The sequence below is a fragment of the Taudactylus pleione genome, unplaced genomic scaffold (genome assembly GCF_031769625.1).
Source record: "Taudactylus pleione unplaced genomic scaffold, aTauple2 ptg000539l, whole genome shotgun sequence".
Taxonomy (NCBI): Eukaryota; Metazoa; Chordata; class Amphibia; order Anura; family Myobatrachidae; genus Taudactylus; species Taudactylus pleione.
The window spans coordinates 2,346,550-2,358,731 of NW_028284941.1; positions in this window are offsets into that span (position 1 = coordinate 2,346,550).

Here is a 12,182-nt window from a genome sequence, read left to right on the forward strand (position 1 = left end):
ACACTATTATAATACATGTTTTTATTTATTTATTTTAATCACATTTTGTAAACTAAGCAATTATTAATGCATACTTAGATTTTAATACACCACTGAACATTTGAAAACGTTATTAAAAACCAACAAACAATTAACCAAAACCCATTAAGAAATGAACATTTAACTACAAAAACACTAGTATTAAAAACAAACTTTATAATAATAAAAAGTTAAACACAAATTTTATTAAAAACTTTTTAAAATTATAAAAAAAACCTCTGAAATCACTTACAGTGCATCCGGAAAGTATTCACAGCGCGTCAATTTTTCCATTTCCAAATTTGGTTATGTTACAGCCTTATACCAAAATCGAATAAATAAATTTCTCTCCTCAATATTCTACACACAATACCCCATAATGACAACGTGTAAAAAGTTTTTTTGAGATTTTTGCAAATTTAATAAAAAAATCAAAAACTAAGAAATCACATGTACCTAAGTATTCACAGCCTTTGCTCAGTACTTTGTTGATGCACTTTTGGCAGCAATTACAGCCTCAAGTCTTTTTGAATGTGATGCCACAAGCTTCGCACACCTTTCTTTGGGCAGTTTCACCCATTCCCCTTTGCAGCACCTGTCAAGCTCCATCAGGTTGGATAGGATGCGTTGGTGCACAGCCATTTTCAGATCTCCCCAGAGATGTTCAATCAGATTCAAGTCTGGGCTCTGGCTGGGCCACTCAAGGACATTCACAAAGTTGTCCTGAAGCCACTCCTTTGATATCTTGTCTGTGTGCTTAGGGTTGTTGTCCTGCTGAAATATTAAACGTCGCCCCGGTCTGAGGTCAAGAGCGCTGTGGAGCAGGTTTTCATCCAGGATGTCTCTGTTCATTGCTGCATTCATCTTTCTATTTATCCTGACTAGTCTCCCAGTTCCTGCCACTGAAAAACATCCCCACAGCATGATGCTGTCACCACCATGCTTCACTGTAGGGATGGTATTGGCCTGGTGATGAGTGGTGCCTGGTTACCTCCAAACAGATCACCTGGCATTCACGCCATAGATTTCAATCTTTGCCTCTCATGGTCTGAGAGTCCTTCAGGTGGATTTTGGCAAACTCCAGGCGTGCTGCCATGTGCTTTTTACTAAGGAGTGGCCTCCGTCTGGCCAATCTACCAGACAGGCCTGATTGGTGGATTGCTGCATAGATGGTTGTTCTTCTGGAAGGTACTTGTCTCTCCACAGAGGAATGCTGTAGCTCTGACAGAGTGACCATCGGGTTCTTTCACCTCCCTGACTAGGGCCCTTCTCCCCCGTTCGTTCAGTTTAAAAGGACAGCCAACTCTAGGAAGAGTTCTGCTGGTTCCAAACTTCTTTCATGTACAGATGATGTAGGCCACTGTGCTCGTTGGGACCTTCAAAGCAGCAGATTTGTTTCTGTATCCTTCCCCAGATTTGTGCCTTGAGACAATCCTGTCTCGGAGGTCTATAGACAATTCCTTCATGCTTGGTTTGTGCTTTGACATGCACTGTCAAGTGTGGGACCTTATATAGACAGGTGTATGCCTTTCAAAATCATGTCCAATCAACTGAATTTATCACAGATGGACTCCAATTAAGCTGTAGGAACATCTCAAGGATGATCAGTGGAAACAGTATGCACCTATGCTCAATTTTGAGCTTCATGGCAAAGGCCATGAATACTTATGTACATGTGATTTCTTAGTGTTTTTTTTTATTAAATTTGCAAAAATCTCAAAAAAAACTTTTTACACGTTGTCATTATAGGGTATTGTGTGTATCATTTTGAGGACAAAAATAAATGTATTCCATTTTGAAATAAGACTGTAATATAACAAAATGTGGAAAAAGTGACGCACTGTGAATACTTTCCGGATGCACTGTATGTATTTTATTCCGATAAAAAAAAAACAATTAAAATAATTTATTTAAAAAGGCCCCCATTGACTGGGGGCCACGTAATATATAAAATATGGCCACCCCGTACAATGGGTGGCCAGCCAGTAAGTGGTTCTTCCCCCTACCCATTAGTGGCAAGTATCCCACCCACCTATCCATATGCCACATCTAGCCACATATATTCTGCCATGCTGCACTGTGACCAAACCACACCTGATGAGAGACATTTTTTCAATTAACAATTGTCTCTTGCATAAAGTTTAGCAAATTACAGTTTGTTTGTTTTTATTATTATTGCATTTATGGCCATGAATAGCTCATTGAATTGTACCATGAAATAGAATGTCTATGGATAGTCAATCTAAGGACTATTCCAATAAAGTCCTAAAGAACAGCACCATCCAGGAGATAGTAAAGTTTTGCAAATTCCACCACAGTGCTGCAGACGCTGAGTGGGTGAGCAAAAAACATAAAAATCTGTGCACAGTGTTTTTAAAAGATCAAAAGAAGGTGAAAGCATCCATGGCATCTGGAGTGGGGGTAGATGAGTGCCCATATCACCACCTTGTGGTATTACGACCTGCTTAAATTTACACTTGAGCAGGACCCTCAGCACCCCTCAATTAGCTTGCTGGACACAAGGCTGGGAGAAGAAGTGGAAGATGTTAGTGAAATTTGGTAAGTAGAGACACAGTGCACACACCATGCTAAATGTTCAACAGTACAAAATAAAGTTATTATTTGGCCAACATTATTTGGGCTTTAGTGTCTGTAAAGCAGCACATGCTCGGTTGCAGGCAGAGGTGGAGCTATTGCTGCCCATCACAGGTGCCCATCATAGGTGCTAGGTGATCATAAGAGCACTAACCTCCCTCCCCCCATGATCACAACAGCCCCCCCCCCCCCTTGGGTGCCCCCCCCCACATAATGGCCATGAGATAGGGTGAAAAACTGTCAAGGTAACAAAAGTTCTGGTAATGGGTTAGAACTGGGACCCAGGAGGATGGGTACAAAGTACCCAAGTCTCTTTAGGGGCATGGGAGTACAGGAGAGGTGTAACCAATGTGTCCAATATGCAGCAACCACATGCAACTCAGCTCACACCTCTGCTTCACAGCAGCTCACACTATAATCATGCTGTAAATGAGAGGGAGTTGCCATGCCCTCCCAAATAGTCATGCACTCCCACCATATGTGGGCCTGCCCAGTGTCTTAGCAGCCCTGCTGGGACCACCCATTACAAAATGTATAGTTTTGCCTATGTGTATAATGGGCATTATGGTGTATGGTATAATGTGTAAGGGACATTACGGTGTGTGGCATAATGTAGATAAAATCCTGCACAGGCAGGCCAAAGAAGACTATTGTGTGGGGCACTCTTTAAAATATAATGAATATTGTAAATTAATTAATTAAAATGTAAATTTATTAATAATACTCTTAAAATAATACTGGATAAGGCACAAGTAAAAAGAAGGGGTAATTGAGCAAGTATTCAGTTTTTCACTGTTAAAATAATATATTTTGAATATTGTTACTTATCATTTTTTATTCTTTACTATATTGACTCATGTTTGCCTGCATTTGCTGAGGTACACATATATATATATATATATATATATATTTCTTCTTTTTCTCCCAATACATTAGGGATAAGAAATTGCTCTATAAATATTCTCGCCCATGTTTCCTGCTACAGGAAGGACATTTGCCTTCTAAAGCAGAACTATGGCCCTCATTCAGAGCCGCTCGTAAGCGGCAGTATGCTCGTTCCGAGCGATATTTGCACATCTGCGCATGCGTACGGTTTTTAGTACGCATGCGCGAACCAGTCAGTGCGGCCGAAAATCGTTTGTTCGCTATATAGCGAGTGCCTGCTAATTTGAGTGACAGAATGAGGCGTATGTGGGTGGTAACAGGGAAAGGTGCTTGAAAAGGGGGAGTGGAGATCAGAACGCAGGCGTGCTTAAAGGTCAAAGCGGGCGTTTTATGGGTGTGCATAATTAATACAGCAGCGTCATTCACCACGTCACTGGGTTATTTTATAGTCAGAACTGCTCGCAATATTGTGGTTGGAAAAACCAACCACAAGAATAGCGAGCAGTTCATACGCTGTTCGATGTACTCGATTAATCTAATAAATAGCGGACATGACGTATGATGCGAGCGGCCAGGGGGCGTTTTTATCAAATAAACGAGCGTATGTTTTGCTCGCTCGTTCAGACATGGAGGCGGCAACAGACCGCAAAGAGCGAACGGTTCATTTGAATAGCCACCCCCTTTTTATGAACGAGCGAGCGCTAATTGCGAGCAGCTCTGAATGAGGACCTATATCTCTATATTATTCTATAATTTTGCTGAATTTATTTTTGTAAACACAATTACCACTTCCTTTTTCTTGAGCCTTATGCACTTTTATTTTAAGAGTATTATTAATAAATTGACAATTTAATTAATTCGTTTACCATATTCATTATAATTTAAAGTGTGCCCCACACAATAGTCTTCTTTGGCCTGCCTGTGCAGGATTTTAACTACTTTGGTATTTCCTGACTATTGGGCGCACCACCAACAGAATTTAACCTACACGGGAACATTTATTCCCAATAACATATATTATGGTTGGTTGATTTCACACTGATAACTACATACTTGTTTAAACATAGTCTTCCTGTGCAGAATCTTCTCCCACAACACCCTCTCCCTATTTTTTGGAAGTGTGGTATAATATGTAAGGAACACTACTGTGCGGGGTAATGTGACTAAGGGGCACTACTCTGTGGTATAATTTGAATTTGGGGTACTATTGTGTTGTCACGCCCTTTCCCAGCGAGACTACACCCTTTTTTTTTTAAAAGCGCGCCTACGGCTCCATAAGGTGTGGAGGGGAGCACCAATGCTCTCTATGTACACAGAGCACCAAACTGTATAGTTATGACTCTGCTTTGGTGTGCACAGGTTTGTCCTCTGTGTTCAGCACCCCTGCTCTAAAAATTCCTACAGTGAAAACTATCTAATCCTCTACAACTGCTAAGCCACGGCTTGGTCAATTGGAAAAATACCTTCCCTTTTCTTTGCTTGTGATCTACACCAATGAAGTGCCAGCTTTACCTAGCAAAACCAACCAAATACCAAATGTCTGACTATGGCACATGTTTGAATCCCTTGCAGGAGGAGCTCTGTTGTGTGTATTTTAATACAGAGAATGATGTATACTTGTATGTTGTTCTATTAGTAATTATATTTGTAAGAGCATAGACTAAGAAGTAGGAGGAGTCAGTAATAGTAAGGGGAGGAGTCTATGCCAGGAGCCAGATGCTGATGCCAAGGTGAGCCTGTGTGTTCTTTAATTTTAGTCCCAGTCTGGCCCTGATGTGCTCCATTCCCTCCACTGTCTTCATCCCTACATACCCATCTGCTTGTTAGGGAGCACTCAGCCATCAACAGGGAGGGGTAGGGAGTGATCAGGGCACTCTGATTTCTGTTTCAGCTTACATCTGACAGGCATAGCACAGCACTTACCACCAGTAATACCAGCCTAGGATGTTTCCCTCTCACAGCAAGCAGCTCCCAGTCCCTGACCAGGCCAGTTCCTCATCTCATCTGGGAGGCAGAGCCTCTCTGATCCTGGCTGGGAGGAGGGAACAAAGTAGAGGAGATAGCAGGGTCAGGATTTGAAGCCAGGCTGGCTGCACAGTGATAACACAGGACACGTCAGATAGTCGAGAGGCCAGGGGAATAGCAGCGGCTGATGATGATCGCATCCATATCTGCCACTGTGACAGCATCATGTAAATGAAGGGTCAGGATGTCACTTTCAGAGACATCCTTCATTCTAGTGTTAAACAGTGCCCTCTAGAGGCTGGCGCCCTATGCAGATGCCTAAAGCTGCCTAATGGCATATTGTTCACTTTAATGTTTTTTCCCCACATTATTGTTTGGGTGAGACCATTGTTAAAGGTAATTTGCACATACGTATTGTGCTTTCTAGAGTGTGCATATTGTTATTTATATATTTATTTATATACTGTTTTACACTTGAAAATGCTTTTTTAAAAAAAATGCTGCTACCCTTCCCAAATTGTATAAAGTTTATAGTTTTAAATAATAATTTTTTTTTGTACAAGAAATAAAGACTGGTGTTTTTCTTACCTTAAAGTACAGTACTGCTGCCAGGGCCGCCATCAGGGGGGGACTGCCGAGACTCCAGTATCGGGCACGGAGAGAGAGGGAGCCTGGGTGGCAGCAGCAAGGAAAGCACAGGATAGCAGGCAGGGAGAAAAAGCATAGGCACTGCAGCATTTCAACTATGGACTGGAGCCGGCCACGAACCAATCACAGCTCGTGGAACGGCAGGCAATCAGGAGCAACCGCTCCTGATCAGCCAATCAGGAGTGGCTGCTCCTGATTGGCTGCCATTCTGCAAGCTGTGATTGACTCGCAGCTGGCTCCATAGTTCAACTGCTGCAGTGCTGATGCTCTTTCGCCCTGCCTGCCTCCCGATGCATTCCTTCCTGCTGCCACCCAGGCCTCCTCTCTCTCAGGAAAACTATGAAGACAGCAGGTATGCTGACCCTGCCCTGTGACCCCCCTCTAGTCCAATCAGCCTTCCCTGTACTGTCCTCCCCCAGTCCAGTCAGCCTTCCCTGTACTGTCCTCCCCCAGTCCAGTCAGCCTTCCCTGTACTGTCCTCCCCCAGTCCAGCCAGCCTTCCCTGCACTGCCCCCCAGTCCCACCAGCCTTCCCTGCACTGTCCTCCCCTAGTCCAGCCAGCCTTCCTTGCACTGCCCCTTCAATCCAGCCAGCCTACCCTGCCACTACCAAGTTCTGCCTGCCAGCCAGCCTTCCCTGCCCACTACCAAGTTCTGCCTGCCAGCCAGCCTTCCTTGCCCCTCCCCCAGTCCAGCCAGCCTTCCCTATGCACTCCCTTCCAGTCAACCTGCCTTCCCTGTCACTCCCCCAGTACAGCCATTCTTCCCTGTGCCCCCTGCTTCTAGTCCAGCCAGCCAGCCTGTCTTCCCTGCCTCTGTCCAGCCAGCCTTCCCTATGCCCCCTATGTCCACTCAGCCTGCCTGACTTCCCTGCCCTGCCCCTCCCCTAGTGCAGCTGGCCTTCCCTGCCCTTTGCCCCCCCTAATCCAGCCAGCCTTATCTGTCCTTTGCCACCCCTTTCCACCCTTTCCAGCCCAGTGCCCTCTCATCTAGCCTTCACTTCCCTGTGCCACCCCCCCTCCCTCCCTCCATCTCCAAGATGTCTAGCCATCCCTGGTTTATGCACCAATTGATACAGCACCCCTGGAATAGCTCCACCCACATTATCCACAGCTCTGCCCAACTCTGCCCTCTACCTGGGGGGGCTGCCTATTTTGTTAGTACGGGGCCCCACAGTATCTGATGGCAGCCCTGACTGCTGCTTTAGGACAGCAATGATAGCTATGTAGCTATCTGGGATGATGAGGCCCAAAGCTTGAGGAGAGATGAGGGAGCCAATCTTTAGGTCAGTCAGGGACTTGCAAGTAGCCAGGAACCTCAGGGTAGCCACCAGACTCTCCTCAGCAGGGATGGCCTTCCAAAACTTGGTATTCTGCCTCCAGATGTAGGGAGTCACAAGATGCAGCAACTCCCTGAAGGTGGCAACATCAATGCTCAGGAAACTGCAGTAGTCATCTGGATTGTTCTCCATTGGCATGTGAGAACTAGACTCCCTCTGCAGCACTCCTTTGTCCAGCGTAAGCTGAGGCTTCTCCTTTTCTGTGCCTGCAATGGGAGTGCAGAAAATGGTTGCTGAAAGCCATGTTGTGTGCAGTGATTTTATGAATGTATCAGGCATTAGATAATGGTCAGACATTAGGAGGTGGTCAGACATTGCATAAGGTGTTTTTGACAGAGAGAATCTAAGGAAGGGCAAAGATCACTGTTACCAGACATACTTAATCCTGAGTCAACATAGTCTTACCTTCAGTTTATCTGAAAACATACACCATAAATATTTCTTGTTGAGATTTCCAACATTCATAATTGAGGCAACGGTGCCCCCTACTGTCTATTAATATTTATGTATATTTCCATATATGTCCTTTATACCTGTTAAAATTCTTATGTAGGAGTTTTTCTCCGATATAAGCTGCAATTTGTCAGTATAGAATCAGCCTATTGCTCGTTGTACGAGATTCTCTAAGGTGTTGGAGGGGTTCCTCGTTTATGTTCTGAGTAGATGATCTGACAAGCAAGTTAAGTGTTAATAATTTAGTTTTTCTTTTACTTTGTAATAAATGTCTTTTTAACTGATATTTGTTTGTGTGGCTTGATTAACATCTTTGTATCCAAGAATTTTATCTCGTTCCACCGAGAACAGGGTCTCTTCCTATCAGCTAACACCACAGCCACAGCATATGATGCCCTCACTCGATAGCAAAAAGGATCCATCATAAGGGGACTGAAGTATATAAACATTTTGTTAAGGCAAGCAAAACAAAGCAGAGCAGTAAAACAATGTACAGCATTCAGCAGGTATACACCAAAGGGTAAATTTACTAAGAAGGGAGTTCTATTTAAGAAGTAATGTTGCCCATAGCAACCAATCAGATTCTAATTGTCATTTATCTAGCACCTTCTAGAAGATAATACCTGGAACCTGATTGGTTGTTATGGGCAACATCACTTCTTAAATAGAACTCCCATCTTAGTAAATTTACCCCCAAGCCTCACTAGTCACAGAGCAGAACTGCGAGTTAAAATGGCTTTTTATACCCTATAGAAAGTACAGACCCTATTTAAATTTGGAAGAAATCTTTAAGACTGTCATCAGGTGTTTAGAACGCAAAACATATATCATTAATGATCTAATGATTTGTAACTACCGAACGACGCATAAAATATAGTTTGGTCATTTGGTAGATTGAATAGTGTGCAGGTCCTATTCTAAGGGCAGGCAAGTCTTGCAATCGCATGGGGCACCCCGCCCCCGACCCCTACTGACTGCTGGCAAGGGCTGGGAGAACTATGTCAGGTTCTGGTTTTGTTGTGGACCTGGGGTGGTGATAGGAGCAGACACAGAAGCAGATTTAAATGAAAATGTGGAACTTTTAATGAGTGCTTAGTAGACATGGAAATGGCAAAAGAAAAAGTCTAGGTATAGCACTGAAGTGCACTTGACAACTGTAGTGAAGCTAGGGATGTGCACCGACAACTTTTCGTGTTTTGTGTTTTGGTTAGGGATCTGGATCTTTCTTCGTGTTTTGGATCTGGATTGGTTTTGCCAAAACCACCCTTCCGTGTTTTGGGGTCTGGGTTTTGTGTTTTGGATCCGTATTTTTTTTTTAAAAAGCATAAAAACAGCTAAAATCACAGAATTTGTGTGTTTTTCTGCTCCTATGCTATTATTAACCTCAACAACCTTAATTTCCACTCATTTCCAGTCTATTCTGAACACCTCACACCTCACAATAGTGTTTTTATGTCCAAAAGGTTGCACCGAGGTAGCTGGATGACTATGCTAAGCGACACGAGTGGGCGGCACAAATACGTGGCCCATCTAGGAGTGACACTGCAGTGGCAGACATGATGGCAGTTTGAAAAACCAGGCCCCAAACTGTACATAATGCAAAGAAAAAAAAGAGGTGCAAGATGGAATTGTCCTTGGGCCCTCCGACCCACCCTTACATAGTATAAACAGGACATGCACACTTTAACAAACCAATCATTTCAGCGCCAGGGTCTGCCACACAACTGTGGCTGAAATGATTGGTTCATTTGGGCCCCCACAAAACAAGCTGGCAATTAATCTGTCCCTGCACAAACTGGCTCTATGGAGGCAAGATGTCATCCTCATCCTCCTCATCCACTGATTCCTCACCCTCTTCAGTGTTGTACATCCTCATCCTCACAGAGTATTAATTCGTCCCCACTGGAATCCACCACCATAGGTCCCTCTGTACGTTCTGGAGGCTGGTCTCCCTGGAAGAGTTGATAATTAATTTTTATGAACATCGTCTTCTCCACATTTGTGGAAGCAACCTCCTACGCCTTTTGCTGACAAGGTTCCCAGCTGCACTAAACACTCTTTCGGAGTACACACTGGAGGGGGGGGCAACTTAGGTAAAATAGAGCCAGTTTGTACAGGGGCCTCCAAATTGCCTCTTTTTCCAGCCAGTACAGGTACAGACTGTCTGACATGCCTACTTGGATGCTGTCACCGATGCAATCCTCCACCATTCTGTCAATGGTGACAGTATCATATGCAGTGACAGTAGACATGTCAGAAATTGTTGCCAGGTCCTTCAGTCTGGACCAGATGTCCAAACTTGGTCCTGCCTGCCCTGCATCACCGCAAGAGGGTTGCTTAGGATATCTAAGTTTTTTCCTGTAAGCCTCAGTTGCGGGAGAAAAGGAAGAAGGAGCTGTTGACGTGTCATGTTCCGCTTCAGCTGACAGTGTTTTCACCAGCAGGTCTTTGCACCTCTGCAGGCTTGTGTCGGCCGGAAAGAGAGACACCACATAGGCTTTAAACCTAGGATTGAGCTCGGTGGCCAAAATGTAGTGGTCTGATTTCAACAGATTGACCACCCTGGAATCCTGGCAAAGCGAATGAAGGGCTTCATCCACAAGTCCCACATGCCGAGCGGAATTGCTCCATCTTAGCTCTTCCTTCACTTTCTCCAGCTGCTTCTGCAAAAGCCTGATGAGGGGAATGACCTGACTCAAGCTGGCAGTGTCTGAACTGACTTCACGTGTGGCAATTTCGAAGGGCTGGAGAACTTTGCACAACACGGAAATCATTCTCCACTGTGCTTGAGTCAGGTACATACCCCCTCCTTTGCCTATGTCATAGGTGGATGTATAGGCTTGAATGGCCTTTTGCTGCTCCTCCATCTTCTGAAGCATATAGAGGGTTGAGTTCCATCGTGTCACAACCTCTTGCTTCAGGTGATGGCGGGGCAGGTTCAAGAGTGTTTGCTGGCGCTCCAGTCTTCGGCACGCAGTCGCTGAATGGCGAAAGTGGACAGAACATTTTCGGGCCACCCAAAGCGTCTCCTGCATGCCCCTGTCGCTTTTCAGGAAATTCTCAACCACCAAATTTATTGTGTGAGCAAAACATGGGACGTGCTGGAATTTGCCCAGATGTAATGCCCGCACAATATTGGTGGCATTGTCAGATATCACAAATCACCAGGAGAGTCTAAGAGGGGTAAGCCACTGGGCGATGATTTCCCTCAGTTTCTCTAAGAGGTTGTCGGCGGTGTGCCTCTTACTGAAACCAGTGATACACAGCGTAGCCTGCCTTGGAACGATCTGGTGTTTCTGAAATGCTGCTACTGGTGACGCTGCTGTTGCTGCTGCGTAAGGTGATACATCTACCCAGTGGGCTGTCATAGTCATATAGTCCTTAGTCTGCCCTGTTCCACTTGTCCACATGTCCATGGTTAAGTGGACATTGGGTACAACCGCATTTTTCAGGACACTGAGGACACTTTTTCTGACGTTTCTGTACAGTCTCGGTATCGCCTGCCTAGTGGAATCTAGACGGGATTTGGAACCGGGGACACACTACCTCCATCAATTGTCTAAATCCCACTGCACTAATGGCGGATACTGGATGCACGTCTAACACCAACATATCAGTCAAGGCCTCAGTTATACGTTTTGCTTCAGGATGACTGCTGTCGTACTTCATCCTCCTCGCTAAGGACTGTTGGAGGGTCAATTGTTTAGTAGAAGTAGTGGTGTTCCTACTTCCTCTCTGGGATGATGAACAACTCCCAGCAGCAACAGCAGCAGTGGCAGCAGTAGGCGTAGCAATGCAGGATCCTCCGGAGGAATCCTGGATAGAAGAGTCAGTCATGCCAGTGACATGGCCTGCAGGACTACTTCCAATCCTGACTAAGGAGGAAATTGACGAAGAGGGAGTTGACGGTGTGGTTTGCAGGTGCTTGGATACAATAGGACGAAGGGATTTAGGTGTCCCTGGACTGCTTACGGTCTTAACCAAAGTTTCTGAACTTGACAGTAACTTTTTATGAACGCGCTGCAGGTGACGTATAAGGGAGGATGTTCCTAGGTGGTTAACGTCCCTACCCCTACTTATTTCACCATTACATATGGTACATAGGGCAAGATAGTTGTTGTCTGGATTTGGATAGAAATATTGCCAGACCAAAGAGGTGGAATGTTTGGTCTTCTGCCCAGGCATGACCGTGATGGGCTTTTTGATCCCATGGACCACAACTGTCTCCCCTGGAGCCTGATTTAAACAAACCACATCACCATCAGAATCCTCCTCGCCAA